Source organism: Pipistrellus kuhlii, unplaced genomic scaffold (genome assembly GCF_014108245.1).
Source record: "Pipistrellus kuhlii isolate mPipKuh1 unplaced genomic scaffold, mPipKuh1.p scaffold_m20_p_3, whole genome shotgun sequence".
NCBI lineage: Eukaryota > Metazoa > Chordata > Mammalia > Chiroptera > Vespertilionidae > Pipistrellus > Pipistrellus kuhlii.
In genome coordinates, this window is record NW_023425529.1 from 111,791,752 (window position 1) to 111,815,885 (window position 24,134).

General features: G+C 37.2%; 1 protein-coding gene across 2 annotated transcripts in view; it reads left to right on the top strand.

Moving 5' to 3' along the window:
• Positions 1-24,134, top strand: part of ENOX1 (ecto-NOX disulfide-thiol exchanger 1) — a 552,525-nt gene that overhangs the window by 250,844 nt on the left and 277,547 nt on the right. For both annotated transcript variants that reach the window (XM_045588672.1, XM_036457780.2), the window contains one exon: positions 16,853-16,992. The gene's annotated coding sequence lies outside the window, so the exon portion shown is untranslated. The remainder of the gene's footprint in view (positions 1-16,852; positions 16,993-24,134) is intronic.

Here is a 24,134-nt window from a genome sequence, read left to right on the forward strand (position 1 = left end):
ACCAACTAGCCTTTTTTAGAAGTAGGTGTCAAAGAACCAAAGTACTAACAGCCTCCCCCCTGCTCCCTATGTTCTTGTAAGGAATAATTTTGCTTTCCCCAGATGGCTTCATTGGTCATCACAGAGCAGGGGAACTTGATCCTCAGCAGCCAGGAGAACAGAGCTCTCAGAAACGTTTGCTTCTGCCAGCTGGAGAAGAAAGGACTGGATTCACAAGCCAAGCTTCACAGCCCCCATCTGCTTACGCATGTACAGCCCTGAAGCCAGCGTGCTCTAATGTTTGCACCTCCCTCTGTGCAGCAAGAGAATCCCAGCAAACCTTGTGTCTAATGCACATTTTCGTAGATCAGTAGAGAATTTCCCACTGATTTAAATGATAATTTCAAAGATATTTTATCTGAAATTTGAATTGATCTCCAATTGGCAGTAGCTGTAACTTCCTGCCCTCCAGGCTTTCTGTCCAGAAATTAATGGTATGCAAATGAAGCAGGGGTTAGGAAACCAGTGGAAAAGTCTATTATAAAGCAAATCATTCCTTACTTTGTATATGGTACAACCATTCATTTGTGCCTCAAGCACCTAAGGCGCTCCTGCTCACCACCAGACAACTGGGCAGGAAATAAGTAATGCTTGGTTTCTGCCCTCAGGGTGTTTGCAGTCTCCAGGGGAAGCTGGAAGCAGACCTGTACAGGTCAGTGTGATTAGTGCCCCGAGGCCAATGTGCACTGCTCCCAGCCCTGGGAGTGCAGAAAAGGAGAATCTAAGTCATCTTGGTCATCCAGCCATAGTGTCCAGGTTTTGCCTGAGGAGGAGGAATTAGCCATGTAATTAAGGGGGAGGGGCATTTAGGAAGTGTCAGCGGAGGAAACAGAACTGGTGAAGGCCCAGCAAGATGGGGTAGGGGAACATCCAGCACTTCTTGTGGTGGCTGCAAATCTTTGTTTGGAGCTGCAGGTCTAGCATGCGCTGTGGTTGGCATGTGAACTTAAGCCAGACAGCCAAGGATCACATCTTGCCTTCATTTGAAACTAGTAGTCCGTTTGGCCTCTCCATGCATGTTTTCTCATCTATAGCATGGGTATTGTAAAAAATATTATCTACCCCATAAGGTGGAGAATTTAATCACGTAACAGAGCCTCTCATGTAGTAAATACTATATAAGTTTTTTAAAAAATATATATTTTATTGATTTTTTTTTTTACAGAGAGGAAGAGAGAGGGATAGAGAGTTAGAAACATCGATGAGAGAAAATCACCGATCAGCTGCCTCTTGCACACCCCCTACTGGGGATATGCCCGCAACTCACATACATGCCCTTGACTGGAATCGAACCCAGGACCCCTCAGTCCGCAGGCCGACACTCTATCAACTGACCCAAACCAGTTTCAGTTATATAAGTTTTTGTTGAATAAAAAATTGTGAGGTCAGGAGGGTCAGGGCTGTGGCTACTCATAAAAGACACTCAAACAATGAATTAAAAAAAAAAAAAATCCCAGAGATGTTCCTAATGAAAGCTGACTAACTCTCCAAAGTTTAGAGATAGAAGAAGATACGTAGAGTAGTAATTCTCTAACTGCTGTGAATAGCAATTGTCCAGGGAGCATATTAAAATGCAGATTGTTGTCCCCACCCTTCAAGAATCTAGTTTCTAGCTCTTGGCTGGGACCCAGAAATGTGCATTTTAAAAATCCCTCATAGTGATGTTTTTAAAACAGATGATCCCAGGATGTTTTTGAGGCATTTCCTGAGCTTTGGGGCCTGTGAGTCAGAGGGACTCCTGTGTTCTGTCCCAACTCTGCCACTTACTAGTTGTGTGACCTCAGACAAGTCAGTTAAAGCTATGAACATCCATTATGTGGGAATATCATTGCACTGTATACAAATGTAATGCAATGTGTATCTGAAACTGGCCATGTTTAAGTGGTATTGTTATTAGAAATGAGGATGCCTGAACCCACAGTGGGGCAGACAAGGAAGCCTCAGTCTTGATAACAAGGTGAGTTTAGAATTGTGGAGGGAGGAGAAGGGGTTATTGAAGCTGGATTCGGGCCACTTTTCTTCATAGAATCCACCTATGACATCTTGATTGATTATCCAGCTAGTATTCCAGCACTCAGCAGACATAGGTAAAGGGAGTTATTGCTTCATAAGGCAAATAATCCCATTATAAGATGGCTCTGCTTGTAAGAAAGTTGTACATTTTAAGCCAAAACGGGCCTGCCAGTAGGTTTCTGCATATGTTTTAGAACAACTGAGTTGTGGAGTGTTCATCAGGACAGGATTGAGTGGGACCTGAATTCAGAACTTGGGAGGGGAGAGCACAGAGGAGGATTGCCTGGCAATGTATCACATTCCCTCTCAAGTCATGTTTAGCTACAGCTACAAGTTCACATGCCAAAGTGAAAACAGAGGGTTTAGGAAAAAAGTAAGGGTTAGAGAGACATTTTATAATTTAGTAAGATTAAAAATGTATTTGTTGTTCGATATAAACATTTTTCTAAAATATAGTTGTTTCTGCTTTAGGAATTTAGCAAAATATTGAGACTCACATGATGGAACAAAATATTTAGGACTAATTTTTTTTTTAATTCTCAATTGGAAATTGAGTATATATAAAAATGAAGTGTATTCTATTCTACTTTAATTTAAATAGAATCCAGCAGGAGAAATGGCTGAAATCCAAAATTGCCTCTTTGTCTCTGGAGTTGAATACAAAGTAGGTAGTATTGCTCTGCTTAGCCCACAAGGATAAAAGCTAATTAGTGCTGCTCCTTTCACTGCCTGCTCAGAGAGAAATGTATGCACTGGAAATGTGTGTATAAGTGTGTCTGAACGTAAACAAGCATGGCCTATGCATTTCATTGTTAGAGATTTTGATGTTTTCTATGGAAATATTTGTTTTTATGATAAATTAGTGAAAAATTATAGTATTAAGATCCATATTTTTATTTGAAGACTATTGGTTTGTTTGTTTTTTTGTATTTGTTTTTTTTAAACTATGTTCTCAACAGCTAATGGAGAACTTTTACTTGAAGGTAAAGGAGCACTTGTGATTTTTCTTAATTTTTATTTACTGATTTTAAATGTAATCATTACATTGTACTATTTTTCACCATCATAATAAGTCTCTTAAAGGAAATGTGGACGCAATGCTTGACCTGTCATTTAAAAAGGTCTCCAAACTTTCCTGGAAGAATAAAGTGGACAGTGGCTCGTGATTAGTAATAGACAGTTCATTGTGTTGCAAGGTGAGAGATTTGTGTTAAAAATAATGAAATAATACATTATTTATTACTACTTAAAGGTTTATTATTAGAGTTACCCTGTTCAATATTTATTAAAATGATGCATTATCAGAGAAGAGGCATCAAGGGCAATGAATGAATCTTAGAAAAATAGGAATAGTTCGAACTTGTGCCCATCTCTCCAGTCTTATTTCTTGCTACTTCTCTCCTTGTTGTCTACACACTAGCCCTTCCTTCTCTGAGTTTTTAATATTTCACACCTTCTCCTAGTAATTTCATTGTGCTGTTCCCTCTGGCCCATTACTCCCTTCATTTTTTGTTTTGTTTTGTTAGTTTATTTGTTTTTCTGGCCCAATAGTACTTTTTTCTTTTTCTTTTCTTTTAGTACTACATATTCTTAGGCCTCAGTGTAAATGCTATTTCTGTCAGGAAGCCTTTATGATCTCTCAACTCTTCATACTGTCTTTTCTTTATCCTAGTGCCTAGCACAAATTGTGATTATTTCCCCCTCTACTGTGAATCTTCCCAGCTAGCCTATAAATACCATGATGGCACAAACTTCATTTTATACCAATCAGCACAATGCTTGACACATCTTAGGTACTTGACTAATATTTGTCAGAAAAAATGGATACATAGATGACCAACTAGAGGGATACATGGATGAGTAGGTGGATGTATGGAAGAATATAATACTTATAAAGAACTGCAGATTCTGGCTCCATGAATCATGATCTTGCTATTAATAATTTAACCAGGAAATTTATACTTCTTTGGTTCTTAAAATAAATACAGGTTGATGGACTGATTTATTTGACTTGCAAAAATACAGATGATAGGCAGCAAGTAAAATATGAACATCAACATATGAAAGATGATAATATAAAATTATTTCCTTGGATAAAATTGGGGGCAAACTGCACTGGTTTTTAAAGCACTCTAAAAATGTATTTCTAACATTTAATTTTTTATTGTAAATGATTTTCTTTATTATGTAGTTTGTTAGACATCTCTAGAATAGTGCTGGCAAGCCCTTCAGTTGATTATATGCTCATTGGCAAAGTGTTTCAAAATATTTTGGTAAACTTTGGAGTTGTGTGCTGTTCAGTAGCTCACATGACATTTCTATGTCAGTATGTTGCTTTTTTATTGCATTGTGTTCACTCATCACTTGAGTGCTTCTTGCCAGCTTTTGTTCTCAGGATGGAATAGGTTTGAATTTTTGGATGAAAATATGAAAAATGGTACGAGAGCCTCAAACAGTTTTGTGTAATTAGAAGTGTATGGTACAGTCAGAAGGAAAGCAAGTTAGAAGTAGCTCTGTTACTCCGGGGAGATTTTTGTGGAACTGTTAGTAACAGTTTAAATCTGAACAGCCATTTTTGGACCTTCTGTGAATAGAAAAACTCAACCTGATCTTATAAAAGTATAAATCAATGAACCATCTTCTGTATGTATATTGTATGTGTATATATATATATATTATAACATACATAAATATGAATGTGCACACACACACACAATTTTAAGCTTCACACTGGCATCACTTATGGGAAGAAAATTTCCAGTGATCTCCTCTCATATTTCTTAGTATGATCCTGAAATATTATTACACTTTGAAGCAGCTGCTGTTGATAGTTTTTCTCCTGTAAAGAGGTGACAAGATGCAGATCAGCAGTCTAACATTTCCCAAAGCACTTACAAAAGAACAAATGAAATGCATATTGCTTTATGCTTTATTTTGGGAATTTTAGAATTTCTTTGGCACCCCTCCTCTCCCCACCCCCACGAAGATCCCCTTGATCTAATTTAGTAAATTATAACTGAAAGTTCTTACTTCCAACTCAGAATATGATTCAGAAGTGGTGTGCTGTTTTATTTTGGATTTTTTCCTTTTAAGGTATCCAGAAAACTTCACATCAATCTGATATGTTTACATGGAAATAAACTGACATCTGGATTTCAATACTAATGGAGCAAAGATATCATATAAATATAACTGAACAAACAATATATTTTTTCATAAAATCATAATTAAACTCTTCTGAATTAAATTATCTAAAAATATGTTAGCTCATCAACATTAAGAATGTTCCTAAAACCTTTGCCCATTTTTTTTTTGATTGGATTGTTTGTCTTCCTTTTGTTAAGCTGTATGAAGAGCATTATGCTAAGTGAAATAAGCCAGTCAGTGAAAGAAAAATACCACATAATCCCACTCATTTATAGATAATAAAGAACATTATAAACTGATGAACAAAAATAGATAGAGAGGCATAGAACAGACTGTCAAACTACAGTGGGAAGGCTGGGGACTGTTGGTGGGGAGGTAAGAGATCAACCGAAGGACTTGTATGCATGCATGTAAGCATAACCAAGGACGTAAGACACTGGGGGGGGAGGGGGGGAGAGAATGGGGGAGAGGGCAGTGAGGGCATGTGCCGGGGCCTAGGGGAGGCCAGGGAAAGGTCAAAGGAGAAAAAAGTAGACATATGTACTACTACTGGTAATACTTTAAACAAGAAAATAAAATTTAAAAAATAGAAAAGAATGTTCCTAAAGCCAATCCCACTAACAGTTAAAACTGTTTTACTTTTAAAGAAGCTTGTCATGTCCAAGTCACATTAAAAGGCCTTCATGAGAGAGCACACATGTAGCAATGTGCTTGCAAAAGCCTGCAAAGAGGATAGAGACCCTGAAGCTGCCTCTGTGATTAAATGCCTCAGCTAACATCCAGAACGGATTCAAAACATACAAGTTCTGAGCTGTGACTCCACTAGACTCTTTAAGCAGATAAGTATGTAGACAAATGGCACACTAAGTTGAAATGTAAAGAATTTGGGAAAATAAAACATATTGTTAAGTTATATCACATTAAAAAAATAAAATTGAATTTCCTTTTTTACATCCTGTAGTAAAATAGTAGCTACTATTTTACTACAGGATGTAGCAACAGCACTCAGTGCTTTCAGTGTGCCAGCCCATTTTCAGTGAGTTCTCTACAGAAACCCATTGATTCTCATATTCCCATAACTTAGGCACGACTATCTCCCAATTTATAGATGAACAGAGGAAGCATAAAAGGCTAAATAACTTGCTCAAAGTCATACAGCCAATAAATCAGCCTTAGAGCAGAATTTGAACTCAGACAGTCTGGTTCCAGAGTTTATCCTCTGAACAGCTGCACTGTACTGCCTTGCCTGTAGAAACTAATGACCCAGGGCAGTATTAGCATTCAAAATGCAGGGAATGGCTCTGCTGGGGCCAGGAGAGGGGATTGAATTATGTGAAATAACCACAGTGAAAAATAAAGTCTTAGAATGTTTTAGAATTTGTAAAGCACTCTACCTGCACTTGCTCCTTTGCTTTTTACAATAAAATTATTGACAGTCGTTTATAGAATACTTATTATATGTAGGATTATCTCCTAGATAATGGGATACAGAAGTAAATGAGATAACATCCTTGCTTCCATGGAACTTATTCTATTTCTTATTATTCTATTGGAAAAACATTTTGGTGACATATTTCTTCTAAATATATATCCTCTTTCCATGATTTCCAAAAGAGATCTAAAGTCTGTTACTACTTGTGAACCTTTTTAAGCCCTAATTTTTGTTAAAAGTGAGTATTTATATGTAGGAGTATCCAACCCTGAAAACATGTGTCTGAAAACTTTGCAGCAGCTGGAAAATTCTCATTCAGGAAAAAAAAAAAAAAAAAAAAAAAAAAGGGGCAGGGTTCTTCCCCCCCGCCCCCCATGAAAAGCAAGCCAGCATTTATTTTTGAAGCTCCTACACAAGATAGGAAGTATTTGAAGCCTGCTGTTAAATTTCAGATGTTGGCCTATATTGAATGACATTAGAAAACTCTTTCTTTGAGATGTTTAAACACAAAGCAAAGGGAATTTGAAGATTATGAGGATATCATCCACAGGCTCTATGATCTTTCTTATATTGAAATATGTTTCCTTTTAAAGATTTTCCACATCATTTTTATTTTTCTAAATTTATATCACAGAATTGTTCTTATATTCAGAAAATTCAACTTCATGCCATGCCGGGTACATCTCAAATTTGAAGTGACATAAGCTCTGTGGTATCCCAGTATCCCAGTAAGTCATCTGAGCCATATCATGTTTGATGGTGGAGATATTGTGTCCTTGAGATGAAAATTGGTGATATGTCTCACAGACCCTGATTCTGATGGGCCGTTTGTCATCTTGCTTATTGGCAATTCCAGAGGACATAAGTGACAGACTCAGTATATTTCAGGGTGGCTCCAATGGAAGCAGCTTCCATTGCTGTGTGAGTGAACACAAGAGACTGATCTGGCCCTTTCCTCTGATATGTGTTAGGTCCCATCCGGAGAGTATGACAGACTAGCATTTACTTACCTCATGTAGTTTTTACAAATATTTTAACCATATTAAAAACAAAACAAAACAAACAAAAAACATTCTTTAACAAATAATGTCCCTGAAATAGGCTATTTTGTCATGTATTTTAAAATGTTTCTGTGATATTGTCTGCCACGAGAGAGAATTTTATTAACTGAAGACAGTATCTAATGATTTCTTACTTTGTAAGATGAGAATTTTACTCTTTCCATAACTTTTTCTCCCTTTAATACCTTCTGGTGCTCTCATTTGTACTTTAATTTTGTGTTATTATGCTTGATATCCTCTAAATTTGTTTTTTAACCACAAAACTAAATATAGTATTTTGTCTTAGGTTGATTCTAAAGGTAAAAATCAATAAAATGTATTATTATTCACTGCTGACCAAAGTAATAAACTATGATTATATTGACTTATTTCATATAGTGTTTTGTGTTTCTTAGAGTTCCTAATGACTTTTATTTTTCTTTGCATCATCTACCTTTATGGCACCCTTAGCTGCCTTCAGCTTCTCAGGAGGCAGAATGAAATCTTTGGAATTTCTTCTTTTCCTGGGCACCTTCCTCTGCCCCAGGCTGGCGTAGCTGCTGGCGAGGCTCTGATCTCCCCTGGGTCCATGTCTTCCTCTTTCTCACTTTATTTCCATGTGCTGCCGAAGCAAATTTGAATCTGCAAGTAAAGGTCATATAGTAGATAAATATTCTGAATTTCTACATTTCTAAAAGTGACTTGATTAATGTTTTTGCTAAATCAAGAAGTATAGCTTAAAAATAATTTTCTTTAGGAATGTTGGAGACATTGCTCTATTTTTAGCACCCACTATTGCTGATAAGAAATCTGATTGTTTTTCCTTTGAAAGTTGCTTTTTCTCCCCTCAATTTTTAGAAACTTATTTTTAGGATTTCTGAGTAAAATCTATCTAAGTATAGTTCTTTTCTTGATAGGCGCTTTTGATGGGTCTGTTAATAGGTCCTTTCATTCTGAAAACTTGTGACCTTTAGTGGTGGGAATTTCTTTTAAATTATTTCCCTGATTATTCTTTCTCCTCTGTTTTTCGTCTTTGGAATTCTCTTTAGAAATTTTAGTTGTTGGGCATCCAAGTTGGATTCTGTACATTTTTTCTTTTGTGTTTTCCATTTTTCTTTCAATGTTTTATTTAACATGTTGGGAGACTCATTCAAAATTATTTTCTTGTGTTATATTGATTTACTTATTTTTACTATTATACTTTTAATCTTTAATTATTCTGTTTCCTTTTTTTGTAGAATTCTGTTCTTGTTTATTAAAGATTTTTAAGTTCCTGTTTGTTCCTAAAATTATTCAGGTTTCCTCAAGGTCATTTTTATTTATTTGTTCATCCAACCATGAGACTGACCAACTGGCTGGTACATATGAAGTACACTGGCAATTTTAAAACTAAACGACTTACGAATGCACAATACATATAAAGCTCTTGCTGGCACCAATTGCACATGTATATTTCCATCTGTCATTGTCAATTGTGAATTTGGTAGTTTTTGTTGACATTCTGAGGCCGAAAGAAAGTGGTGGTGTCACATATGTCCAACTGACCAACCAGCCGGTACATATGATGTGCACTAGCAATTTAAAGATAAATGTTGACTAGCGCATTGAGTGATGATTCCATCAATTCAACAGATGATGCAGAAAAGGAACATTTCCCCATCAAATTTCTTAATAGTATTACTCCTACAGGAATGCCATGTCATAAATTAAAATTGAAAGTGGGTGCAATCATCATGCTATTGAGAAATCTTAATAGTAAATGGGGTCTTTGTAATGGTACTAGATTTATTATCACAACATTGCAACCTAACATAATTGAATCTGAAGTATTAACAGGATCTGTGGAGGAGAGGTTGTTCTGATTCCAAGAATTGATTTGTCCCTGTCTGACACTGGCCTCCCATTTAAATAAATTCAAAGATGCCAGCATTTGTGATGACTATTAATAAATCACAAGGACAAACTCTAGACAGAGTAGGAATATTCCTACCTGAACCAGTTTTTGTACATGGTCAGTTATATGTTGCTTTCTCTCAAGTTTGAAGAGTGTGTGATGTTAAAGTTAAAGTTGTAAGTACTTCATCACAGAGGAAATTGGTGGTCAAGCACTCTGAAAGTGTTTTAACTTTTAATGTGGTACATAGGGAGATATTAGAATAAGTTTAAACACTTTATCAGTCATTGTTTGCACCAATGTTGTTTTTATGTCATGTTTTTGCTGTTTTTATAAAATGTTTTTGTTGTTTTTATAAAATGTTTTTGTTTTTATTTCATGTCTTTGTTGTTGTTATTGCTTATTTATTAATTTATATATTATTTTATATACAATTTACTAGTTTTCTTTCATTTCTGACACTTCTATTATAGATAAAGGGTGAATAACAATATTAAAAATATTTCTTCTAATTCATTTTTTCCAATGTGCACAAATCCATGCACCAGACCACTAGTATGATAGTATGGCTTTTACAAATGCTGTGGACTTTGATCACTTGATAAAGGTCATAGCTGCCAGGTTTATTCTTTTTCTTTCTTTGTTACATTTATTTCATGCAAATCACTAAGTCTAGCTCACATTCGAGGGGAGAGGAATTAAGTCACATCTTATGGAATAAAGAGGATGTAAAACTTTTGAATATATGTTAAAACTACCAGAGTAATTAATAAATATTTTAGGGAGGTTACTTAGAAACTATTTATATCTTTCTCAAAGTCTTGCTCATTAATCTTAGTATTTGTCATTGGATCTAGCAGTTATGAATGGGTGTTCCCATTATTATTATTATTATTTTAATCCTCACCCAAGTATGTTTATTGATTTTAGAGAGAAGAAGTGGGGGTGGGGGAGAGAGAAAAAGGGAGGAAGAAAGAGAGAGAGAAAGAGAGAATATAGCATTGATGTGAGAGAGAATCATTAATTCATTACCTCCCATATATGCCCTGACTGGGGATCAAATCCACAGCATAGGTATGTGCCTTTACTGGGAATCAACCCTGAAGCCTTTTGGTATACAGAATGACACTTAACCCAACCGATCTCATTATTTTTTTATTTATCTCCTGTGCCTTTTGACATGCCAAATTAGTTTCTTATTTTAACTAGTATTATTTTAAAAATATTTTATTGATTTCATAGAGGAAGGGATAAGGAGAGAGAGATAGAAACATCATTGATAAGAGAAAATAATTGATCAACCATCTCCTGCACACCCCCACTTGGGGGACTGAGCCCACAACCCAGGCATAACTGCTAGATCCAATGTGCTCTAACTGGGAATTGAACCATGAGCTCCTGGTTCATAGACACACTCTCAACCACTGAGCAATACTGGCTGGGCTTTATTATTATTTTTAATACTGGCATGTTTTCTGGTACTGTCAGATGCTTGAAATTCAACCACAATGGATGGTTAAATTAACCCCAAAAGTAGACAAATCAATAATCTTATAAATATTAATTTAATGTTAAAGACTGTGTTGATATTATGGAACAGTGAAGTTTAAGATGTAACTTCTGCTTTCAAGGATCCCATAATCTGTTTTCAGAGAATAAAGGGAAACTAATAAAAGATAATGAAAAATATAAGGCAGTATAAGATTAAATTAGTAAGTGTTAGAAAAGCTAAGAAGAAAAAGTATCATTTAGGAATATGTCAAGACAGGAGACTCAGAGAGATGGATGTAGTTAAGTCAAGTAAAGTAGAATAGAAAAGACATCAAGTGCAGGAATTGTTACTATAGGGTGTGAGAAGCAGTAAGAGACAAAGAAAATCATTTTAGATGAATTGGAAATTTCCTTGTTTAGTAAGATAAGATCTACTAAAACTGATATAGAAAGAAGTAGAAAATAGGAATAACTTTGTATTTGTTCAATTAGTTGAGTTTGTAATTGAAAGCTGTCCCACAAAGAAAATTCCAGGTATGGATGATATTAGTAGTAGTAAATTCCTTCAAATTTTTCAGGAAGAAATAATATTAATCTTGAGCAAATACAGAAAATAGAGTTAGAGATAACACTTCAGTCATTGTCTGAAATCTACATAACTATTTTTTATTTGCTATTTATTCATTTTAGAGAGTGTAAGAGGAAGGGGGAGATGGATCCTTAAAGAAAGATCCATCAATTAAATTGAAGAATTAGTCCATATAGTAGATAGCATTAAACCTTAGGAAAACATATTTTCAGAAAGACAGTCTTGAAATGAGAGTTACCTGATACATGATACATGAAGAAAGCCAATGTGGAGAATACACATTGAAAGAGAGAGAAAAACACACACACACACTGAGGGGTGTGGGGAAGACAAAGAGAGAAAGAAAGATTGAGAGACAGAGAGAGAGAAACATTGATTAGTTGTTCAACTTGATTATGCATTCATTGGTTGCTTTGTGCATGTATATGTGCCCTGACCAGGGATTGAACTCACAATCTTGGCATATTGGGAAAATGCTCTGACCAACTGAGCTACCCAGCCAGGGCAGAAATCTATATAACTTTAGTATTAAGTCATGATAAGGCCACAATAAAAAAAAAAAAGTATTGATATCCACCATGACTATAGATGCAAAGATATTAAAAATATTAAACCCATAATTAGTAATAGAATACAGTGATACATAGAACTAATGATACATCCTGACCAAATTCAATTTATTCCAGGTATGCAAGTATACACTAACATTCAAATAATCTTTCCACATAAATGGAATAAAGGGAAGGAGAAATCATGTGATTATCACAGTAGACTCAGAAAAAAAATTAACAAAATGTAGCACCTAATGATGATAAAAACTCTCAGCAAAACTAGAAATAGAAGGCATTTTTCTTAATCTGATCAAGGGCATCTATGAAAAACCTGCAACTAACAATACAAGGCAATGAGTACTTTTCTCCTAAATCAGGAAGAAGACGTGAGTATCCACCTCACTAATTCTGTTTAACATTGCACTGGAAGGCCTAGCAAATGTAATAGGATTCACTAAATATAAATTTTAAAAGATAACATATTGGATAGGACAAATAATTAAATGATCTCTATTTATAAATAGTATGATTGTGAAAATCCTAAAGAATTTAAAGTTTCATTTGAACTTAGCAAAAATCTATTGATACAGGTCAATATAAAAATCTCAATTTTATTTCTATAAACTAAGAAGTAATTTGAAAATAAAGTGAAAATCAGTACCTTTTATAATACTGTCAAACCTAAAGATTCTTTTTAAAAAATATATTTTATTGATTTTTTACAGAGAGGAAGAGAGAGGGATAGATAGTTAGAAACATCGATGAGAGAGAATCATTGATCAGCTGCCTCTTGCACACCCCCTTCTAGGGATGTGCCTGCGACCAAAGTACATGCCCTTGACCGGAATCAAACCCGGGACCTTTAGTCCACAGTCCGATGCTCTATCCATTGAGCCAAACTGGTTTTGGCAAACCTAAAGATTCTATATTTAGATGAAGAAGTACACGACCAGTACACTGAAAATTATAAAATACTAGGGGCCCAGTGCATGAATTCATGCACCTTGAAAGGAACTATTGGCAGAGAGGCTGTGGTGGGCACAGGGGCAATTCTTGGCCCATCCTTGGAGCTCTCGGTGCCCTCTCTGCCGGCAGTTCTGCTCCCACTGCTGCAGTTCCCATGTGCTGAAGACATTAACCCTGCCTGCGATGATGCAGAGTGATTGCGGACAGCTCCAGCAGCAGGTGCAAGCAGGGCCAGCACCATCATCAGGTGCAAGTGGCAGCTGCTGCCCTAATGGTCCCTCAGGAGCAGGGGAGGTGGATAAACCCTGAGGGGCAATTGGGTCAGCAGCCACCACTCACATCCACTGACAGAGAAGAGCAATCAGGACCAGTGCTGGGCACCAGCAGCAGCAGGTGTGAGCACCAGGCAGGACTACAGCCCAGCACTTGGGAGCAAAGAGTTTTCAGTAACTACCAGAGGCTTGCCCTGATGACAGCACCTGGTGCTGCTCCTTGTCTGGCGCCCCTGCACACCTGCTCCACAGTCCTTCCCTGTCCAATACCCACCATGTTCCACACTCCGTACCCTGCTGCTGACGCCTGCCATGTTCATAGCGTGCCCTCTGGTGGTCATAGCAACTGGTTATTTGGTTGTTCGGTTGTTCTACTATTTGGTCAATTTGCACATTGGGATTTTATATATTATATATAGATTTGTGATAAAAATTGAAGAAGACCTAAATCAATGGAGAGCAATACATATTCTAGAATGGAAGACTCAGTGTTATGAAGATTTTGTTTTATTCCCAAAGTAATATATAGATTGAATATGGTTCTCAAAAAGTGGTGTGTGTGTGTGTGTGTGTGTGTGTGTGTGTGTGTGTGTGTGTGTTTTGGAGAAATTGACAAATTGGTTCTAAAATTTAATGGAAATACAAGTTCTTATAAGAATCACACTTTTCTCTATATTTTTTATTGAGTCAAGCATTTTTAAAAAAATGACAACATTGGGGGACTCTCACTCCCTGATTTCAAGACTTACTAAAAGCATCAATAATGAAAAAACATTATTATATATCACAAGCCCAGTAATTTAAATTTGAGGCTAAGTTTTGAAATGGTATGTATGGATCCTGCCAATTTCCATTACAAGCCACAGTGTCATTTTTGGATTACAATTGAATATAACAGGATCCAGCAGGATATTGTATCTTTTTTAATGGCAATACAAAGATTTTGTTTTTATCATTCTTCGGCTATGTTGTTATGGTAGTTATCTACATTCACACAAAATCCTAGAAAATAATGCCTAATTCCATAGATCTATTGTTTTCTAAAGTAGCACATTGCCTAGCTTTTCAATAATATCAGAGAAGCTGTAAAAACCTAATCATGTGTGCCTGTATAGTTATGGATGGCTATGCATGTTACCTTCCCCACTGGAGTCTGAGCACTTTCTGCCTCACCAATGTCATCCTGTTCTGCTATGCACTAATTCTACATCTTCCTCATATTTGATGAGTTCTTGCCAAGTGCCGCTGGTGATTTTTACTTAATGCTCATGACAACCTGGGCCAAAGTATATCATTCTGCATTTTGCAGATGAAAAAGCTGAGGTTAAAGTATTTAAGTACCTTGCCCAGGTCTTATAGTTAGTAAGTGATAAACCAGGAACACCTCCAGGCAGTCTGGTCCAGACCCCATTCTTTCAAATACCCCCTTCTTATAATTTTTAACATCCTAGTTGTGTCTCTCTCCAAGGTAGTAAGATGCATCAGGGAAAGATTATCTTTTTTGTGTTATTATTTTACTGTTCCTAGACTTTCCTTACTTAGTGATTGGCTCATAAGAATGCAATAAACAGAGGCTGAGTGAATACTAGAAAATTGCCAGTGGGCTTTTATGGGGAAAAGGGTCTACAAATTTAGGCATATAATATGATACTTTGTTTTCAAGTGTTATAAAGAAAACAGAACACTAGTATATGACATTTTAAGTTTCCATTTATTTTGTATTCCTGTCATTTAGTTTAGATTCTGCAGTCCAAATACCTCTCCATTCTTTGTCATGCTTTTCCCCCGTCTTTTATGCAAAGATAAACTGGCTCTGGCTCTGTTCTTTTTTCTTTTATTCCCAATGTAATAATCCCAGACTACATGCCTGCAAAGCTTTGAAAATACTACGGTCTTTTTTCCTTGTTTCTTATTCATGACTTAAGCTTTTGCTGCCAAAAATAAAAGAAAAAAATTAAAAAGCTAAGTGTGACCTTCCTATTCCATCAATCTCTAACCTTCCCAATGCAGTGTGGGTATGAGCTAAAAGTTCCAAGACGCTGCCTTTGTGTGGCATTAAAGGCTGGTACTTCAAGAGAAATTTGGAAGTGATTACTTGGTAGGCAGTAACCCTGAAACACACTATAGGAGTGGACACTGGGACAGTTGGTGGAGGCTAAGCTGTGGGACTCTGTGTGGGCACTGGAACCACCTGAAACATGCAGACATTTGACTAAAAAAGGGAGTAGAAATCTAGATGGAGCTGTGTTGAGCCTTGCTCAGTTACTCTCAGCCATTATGATGGAGACAGCCATGAGGAGAAACAGTAATAGCACTCAGGGATATCCACGGAAGGTGGGGTTCCAGTTCTAATTACATCAGGAAAACCCTTGGGAAAGAAGGTATTCGCTTTCACAGAGACAGTGAAGGGCCTGAGAGTCATGCGAAGGGACTGTAGGAAGACCAGATGTTTGCGTTGGTATCTGTGATGGGACACAACACACAAACTGCCCCATAATACAAGGGAGCTACTGTCTCTTTGCATAGAAAGAATACTGCTTAAAGCTTAGTGTTCTGTATTTCTGTGGGGCTTGACTGAATAAGGCAATATTTGCACTCAGTTGATTGAGGTTGTGGGTTCTGTTTCTGGTCAGGGCACATACTTAGGTTTTGGGTTAGATTCCCAGTAGAGGAGAGTATGGGAAGTAACTGATGTTTCTCTCTCTCTAAAAGAAAAAAAAAAAAATCAGTGAAAACAAACATATTCTTGGGTGAGGATTAAAAAAAAAAGACAATATTTGGTAAAAAAAAAAATCAAAGTAACTAATTTCTTAATTAATTTATTAACATTTAAATTAATTTAGTATATTGCAACATTATTTGTTCTCATCAATTTTGTTTGTGGAAATTTTTTTCTAAACCTGATAGGCCACAGAGTGAAATAAGAGCCATACCTGAGGCCTTTGGGTTTTGAGAGACCCAAGTTCTAAGCCTGACTGTACGTTAGTCCTCTCATCTGTAAAATGGGGCCAGTACTCTCCATTGTAGGGCTGTTCTTCAGATTAAAAGGCCCATGCATACGAAACCTCTTGTACAGTGCCTTGCAGCAGGGAGGCACTCACTCAGTAAATTGTAGTGTTGCTGCCTTTGGACTCATACACCATCCACAGTTCTTCAATCCTGGGCCTGCTTAGATAAAGGGGAAAGCAAATTTCGCTTAATTAGTAAAATACATCTGACCTTAGGAAATTTCTAAAGGCAGTGCTGGAAGGTTACTATTTCCCACTCTGACATTTATACATAAGGAGACTTGGGAGGAACAAAATTAACAGAATTTACTACCATTATTTTAATAATAGCAGTACATGCTAACAGTGCTTTCTGACCACAAAGGCTAAGACAGGCCATAATCTAACGGTGTGCTTCTCTTTCCTTCCAGAAGCACCTTTCCTGTCAAAGCCACACTGCCTTCCATGGAACTTCTTTTGTGAACGGCTTCCATTGAAAAGACTGCGGTGAATACATTGCTTCAATCAAGTCCCTAAAGAACATTGTCTTCTGTCTGCTGGAGGTCTTAAGGTTTGTGTTAATTTTCCCATTTCTCTCACTGAAGTTATTAATTCTGAGTGATATTTTAAAATGGGTAATAGTCCTTCTCTACTACAACAAGAACTCTGGAAGTGGATTATGGGCAGACTGTAATCTTTTGATGTCATTGGGAGATGGCTATCAATGAAAAGAAATTTGATATGCTACTTCTCATACTTATTACTCTGTACTCTGGTGTTATAAGCTATTAAAAATAGAATATTCTCCACATTGGCTTAAAACAAATTTTATTTCTGCATTCATAGATTCTAACTGAACAAATTCAATAAATTTATATTGCATGCCCATATATATCAGATTTTGTTAAGTACTTTCAAATAGTTAAGGCCTTGTGGATGAATTATATTTTTGAAACATTGACAATCAAAACTTCATTTGTCAGTAACAATTAGTATTATCATCATGACTTTTTTCAAAGTATAAAAGGTCCCAGTGGCCACAATGCCTTCATTTAGTTCTAGCAAGGGCTGCTCATCCTGTGATTTATAATGGTAGAAGAGGGTTGTTGTTTCTTTTAATGGGTGTATATTATCAGCTCGAAAAATTACTAACAATAGTGTTGCTTACTCAAGGAAAAAGCTTGCTAGCAAACCAATTTGAAAGTACATGTTTTGCTGTTGAGATAGTACAAGTAAAACACTTTTGTTTTGAAAGTGCTTTCTGACAGAAGACCTACCTACCCAAAGAATACATTCAATCCATGCATCTTTTATGGATGGAGAGGATGCAGCTTGGTACATTGAATGGACAAAAACTAAATAAAGAGTGAGGGAAAAGGAACACAGCCCTTTCCCTGGAATAACCATCTTTCCCCACAAACATTTATTTTATTTGATAGAACTTTTATTCTGTTTATGGTGACAAATATTCTCTCTCCTAAAAGCACTTAACTGTGGTACTGTTCTTTTGTGCGTGTGTGTATGTGTGTGTGTGTGTGTGTGTGTGTGTGCACGCACGTGCGCGCGTGTGCCCGCGCTTTCCCCCATCTTTTATTTCTACTGAGAAATCAAAATAGATTTTACTGCAGCATTGGGCTAGATTCCAGTTTTCCCACTGCACTCTTTGTGTTGGGCCTCATTATTGACTCGCTTTGAAGTGTGAGGCATACGATGTGTATTAGGGAGAAAATGGATGGGAACTTGTGCCTCCATCTTCAACTCTTCATCCTGTCAATGTGGTAGAATATTGTATTGTGTAGAAACCTAATAAGTGTATCCATAGAAACAGAAGTGCTGGAAAGGACTTGAGAAGCTACCTAAGTATTCCTCCCCAGTCTGCAAACAAAATCTCACTTGAAATTTCTGAATCCAATGAGAATCTATTTGTTTTAAAACCTTAATATTTAGGTACTCACTTTTCTTTTGAACCTGATATAGATACTTATTTCTTAGACCTTGTTGTCAAGAAAGCCTAAGTACTTCCTAACCTCCTAGGATAGCAATTTTTTTCTTCTTCCATGGAAAGAGAGAGTTTATTGCTAAGGGTCCCCCTGTATCATCATAGACTCTGGTCACCCTTTTTCTCTTCCTGTAAAACTCTAATCCAAAAATGTATTCTCTCTGTTCTTTTCTAAGTCTCTTAAGTTCTGTGTATTCCACTTAAGTGTAAGAGCTCAGACTCATTGAAGGAGCATTAAAAATAATCTGGTATTTCTCAAAGGGTACACTATTGATATTTATGATGTAAGATCATACCATGGATTTTAGAATGGTTCATAGCCCTGGTTCCCAGGAACCAAAGTTAGCTCTCCAGATCCTGGTCACTGTGATAACCAGTTTCAGATCTGCATTTCCCTGCACTGGGACCAGGACTGATCAGACTGCAAATGCCTCACTTAGAGTTAAAAATACTGAAACTAGCAGAGTTGAATTAAGGTTGGAGCTGAGCCTAGACTCCAGCTTTGAGCTCTGAGCACCATTTCCTTCCCATTTTAGCATACCTCCACTCTGGGCTTACATGATTTTAGCTGTCTAGAAGCACACTAACATGAATATATATATATGGAGGCTCACTGTTTCTGGTTTGGTGCTTAGAGGAGATCACTGTTGTTTGGTATGTGAACATGAATATGAGAAAGATAATATCAAAACCCAGTGCAGGAAAATAGCAGAGAGAGAACAACTCTGGGGATTTAGGGGAAAGATGTGGCCTGGACCAAAGGAATGGTGGGACTGATGTTGTAAAGGTACCAGTGCAGTCACTGAAACAGAGCGGGCTGGAAAATCTAAAATCTGAGAGAAATCGGGAAGAGGTAAGTAACAAAGGAAGTACCTTTTCACTGTTTTTTCACCATTCTACCCATTTTCTACTCTCTACTCCATGTAATGAAATTGAGGATCAGTTTGTGGGAGGCTCATAGGACCCTGACTGTAGCTGAAATTCTCTCCCTTGCCTCACCCACCTTTTATCCTCCATCAGCGTTTCTGTCTTAGCCCTCACTGCTTGTTGGAAGCCCCCACTTCATCTGTTATGCATGCAGAGAATAGAACATGACTTGGTAACTTTTATTTTTCTGGATCCTTCCAAAGTGTCAAGTAAAGTTATAAATTAAAAGGGAAGATTTAGAGAAAAAAAAATGAGCTTCTGGGAAGTTCTCCCACAGAAGCTTTCTTTAAGGCTCTGATCTCTTGAGACATTTACCATAATACAATACAATCCAAGCGGTCCATGGAAAAACAGATTCTCATTCACTGCTATTTTCTTTGACTTTAGCATAAAAATTCATTGAATCCCTTAACACAGAGGTCACTTAATAACAGAATGAGAAGAATTCACTACTTCAAGGTACAATTCTAAGCAGGGTGTCTCCGTTGTAGTATTGGATTTCACTTATGATCTGCCTCCGCTCTCCCAAGACACACAGTAAGAGCAGAGCTGAGAAATGGGAGCTGGGTTGGAGGAGTCTTCTGTGCTTTCTAGTAAAGTGAAAAATTTTACATGATAAGAGTTATCTATAAAAAGGCTACATTTATGGAGATAGAAATAATAACAGATTTCCTTATCTTCTGTGATTTAATTATTTGAAGCTTTATGACCCAGTTCCTGAGCTGGATGTTTTATTTTATTTTATTTTAAAATTTTATTTTATTGTTTAAAGTATTACATATAGTAAGTAGTACATATATCTCCTTTTTTCCTCCATTGACCTTCCCTAAGCTTCCCCTATCCCCTGTCGCATGCCCTCACACTACCCCAGCCCCCCCAGTGTCTTGTGTCCATTGGTTCTGCTTATATGCCTGCACACAAGTCCTTCGGTTGATCTCTTTTCCCCTCTCCCCAAAACTCCCCAGCCTTCCTGCTGTAATTTGACAGTCTGTTCGATGCTTTACAGACTTTGTATCTATATTTTTGTTCATCAGGTTATAATGTTCTTTATTTTCCATAAATGAGTGAGATCATGTGGTATTTTTCTTTCATTGCCTGGCTAATTTCACTTAGCATAATGCTCTCCAGTTCCATCCATGCTATTGCAAATTGTAGGAATTCCTTCTTTTTTATAGTAGCATAGTATTCCACTGTATAGATGTACCATAGTTTTCTAATCCACTCATCTGCTATGGGCATTTAGGCTGTTTTGAAATCTTAGCTATGGTAAATTGTGCTGCTATGAACATAGGGGTGCATGTATTCTTTCTGATTGGTGTGTCTAGTTTCTTGGGGTATATTCCTAGAAGTGGATTACTGGGTCAAATGGGAGTTCCATTTTCAGTTTTTTGAGGGGTCCATAATTCTTGGACTTCCATAGTTTTTTTCTTGCCAATATCAAGGAAGCTTTCTGTCATTATTTCTTCAAACAGGTTTTCTATTCCTTGCTCAGTTTCCTCTCCTTCTGGATCTCTTTTATTATGCGAATGTTGTTTTGTTTTGTGTTGTCCCAAAGCTCCCTTAGACTCTTGCTTTTTAAGTCTTCTTTCCAGTTGCTGTTGTGTTTGTGTGTTTTTTCTACCTTGTCTTCTTATTCACTGATGCAGTCCTTAGCCTCTTCTAGTCTACTGTTTAAGCCTTCCATTGTATTCTTTATTGCAGCTATATCATTCTTCATCTCCTTTTGGTTCCTTTTCATGTTGGTGACATTCTCGTTCAGCTCCTTATAGTTCTCATTGAGTTTTGTCTATTTGTCATTGAGTTGTGTGGGTTTGTCATCAGGCCGTTTAAACATCTTTGTAACTATTACTTTGAATTCTTTCTCTGATATGCTGCTAGCTTTAATTTTATTTAACTCCCCTCCTGGTGATTAACTTTTTCCTTTCCTTTGGGGATTGCTTTTTTGTCTTCCCATGTTTTGCTATAATGTTTTAATTGTAGGTCCAATTGGTTTGATACTTGGGTTCTTTTGGGAATGGTGCTACTGGTGTGATCCCTCAGTTCTCCTTGGCTTAGTAATCTAGTGTAGCTCTCTACTTGAACTATTTGGGTTCTCTTGATGTAGGCCTGTGAGCTGGAAAAGTACAACTGCAATGTCTAGAAGTCAGCAACTGTGGAGGGGGTAACCCAATTTTTGCTGTCTTGTGCCCTTGATTGAAATTGTGCGTGTCCAGCAGGGACTTACAGTGACACTCAGGAACCTTCTACTGGGGTGATGGGTCTCAGGAGGCCTGTGTTCTGGAAAGGAGTGACTGTGGTGTCCAGAGTTCTATAGTTGTGAGGTGGGCAGACTCAGCTTTTGCTGCTGCACCTGTGGTGGATATGCGCACGCTCCCAGTGGAGGATCACAGGGGAACCCACAGTGCGGTGTGGTTGCCAGTGAGGGGCGCCGAAGTACTCTGAAGGGCCCTGGCACTGAAGCCGTGTAATTGAGGCATCTGTGTGCAGGTATCCAGGATGAGTGAATTCAGAATTTCTACTGCCAAGGGGAGTGCATCCCTGTTTGTCCAAGGTCACACCTAGCAAGGACTCACAGAAGCTCCTACAAGCGCCCTGTGGATAGATGGGCTCAGGGTGCCTGCCCTTTGGAAATGCACATGGAGTGGTGGTGCTTTTGTCTGCACAGAACTCTGATGCACTTTGAGGGGTCCTGGCGCTGAAGTTAAGTGACTAGGGTGTATGTGGGCAGTTATTCAAGAGAAGGCAGTTCAGAATTTCTACTGTGGGACAACACATCCTTGTCTGTACAGAATCACACCCAGCAAGGGGCTCAAAGCAGCTCCCCAGGTGACCCGGTGGATATATGGGCTCAGGGTGCCTGCCCTTTGCAAATGTGTGCATCTGTGATGGTGCGTGTGCTGGCAGAGAGCTCTGACGCACTTTGAGGGAGCCTGGCACTGAAGTTACACTGCTGGTGTGTCTGTGTGCAGGAATCCAGGATGAGTGAATCAGAATTTCTACTGCCGGGGGCAGTGTGTCCCTGTTTGCCCAAGTTCACACCAAGCAAGAAGTCACAGGAGCTCTCACAAGCGCCCTGTAGGTAGATGGGCTCAGGGTGCTTGCCCTTTGGAAATGTGCATGTCTGTGGTGGTGTGTTTGCCAGGCACAGAGCTCTGATGCACTTTGAGGGGCCCTGGAGCTAAAGTTACATAGCTGGAGTGTCTGCGGGCAGTTATGCAGGAGAAGGGAATTCAGAATTTCTATTGCAGGCAGCACATCCTTGTCTGTACAGAATCACACTCAGCAGGGGCTCAAAGCAGCTCTCCAGAGGACCCAGTGGATATGTGGGCTCAGGGTGCCTGTCCTTTGGGAAATTGTGTGTCTGTAGCAGTGAGTTTGCTGTGAGCTGGATGTTTTAAACATGGTGATTCTCCTGTCCTGTCTTCTTTTGTGCACAGGACACCAAGTTATATTTGACTTCTCATACTTACCCATTTCCTGCAATGCACTACTGGTTCTATAAACATGGCAGAGTAAATATTAGCTTTATGAGACCATGTTCCTCTGCTAGTTGAAAAATAGCATATAATTTAAAAAAAATACAAGGATGTAATATTGAAAATTATAGGTCAATATGCCCTCTTATTGTGAGTATATATCTTATTCTCATGCATGAAGACTACTTTCTTAGAGAAATGTGTGCTGTGTAATACCACTTGTTTATATGATATATTTCCACCCCTCATATTTAACAGTATATCTCAAGTGACTCTTGCTGTACCAACAAAATGTATCAGACTTATTTATCACTATGACATAACCAAAAACAAAAACTTCTGGTCTCTTGCTATTAATTTTAAGAATTACATGTAATAATTTAAGTTAATAAAGTGTTTGTGAGTTCCCTCCCTGTTTGAGTTCCCTCCCTGTTTGTGAGTTCCCTCCCTGTTTGAGTTCCCAAGTATCCAATGAATTCCTTAGAATTACATTAGAAAATGTTTATTGGCAATTTTGAAGGAAAAGGAAGACTTAGTGAGGTGTTTTTTTTTTTTTTTAAGTCAATTGTAGTTTTGCACAGCTACTCAGTACTTTAAATGTACAGATTATTATTCAAAAGTTCTGACTCTAATCATACCTTTTCAACAGCAATCAAAATGTAGCATTCATTAGCTTTAACTCTTAAATCTCACAGCCACACCCTGTAATGAAGAAAAAGAGTAACCCATATGGATGTTATGTGAGTTAAAACACTTTTTAAAAGCATTCAGTATAATTATGTTCCGATAATTCACTTCTATCTGGAAATAATCAGCCATTTACAAAATTGCCACTGATTTCTCATATCAGGAAAAGTCTTTTCTTCCACATTAAGTTTCTATTGCTCCTCTTGCTAAAGATAAAAATAATCAGTTTTTGTATTCTGGACTCAAAAGTAAGAAAATTAGACATATTGTAATAGCTCCTTCTAACCACCCAAATTTCTACAGCATTTTTATTTTAAACCATAAATTTTTAAAAATATATTTATTTTTTAAATTAAAACAATTTCAGTTATAGTTCACATACAATATTATATTACTTTCAGGTTAATTTTTATTATGAAGTATTTTAAACTTAAAGACAATAATAAGCCCATGTACCCACCCCCATATTTATTGTTAACACCATTTTTGCTTTGGATCTTTATTTTTTTAAGTTAAAAAAACTCACTATCTTCCAATTCATCCATCCCCAGGGATAATATAATATGTAAATATTAGTTATGGATATCTATATCTATCAAATATATCCCTAACTAATATATATTT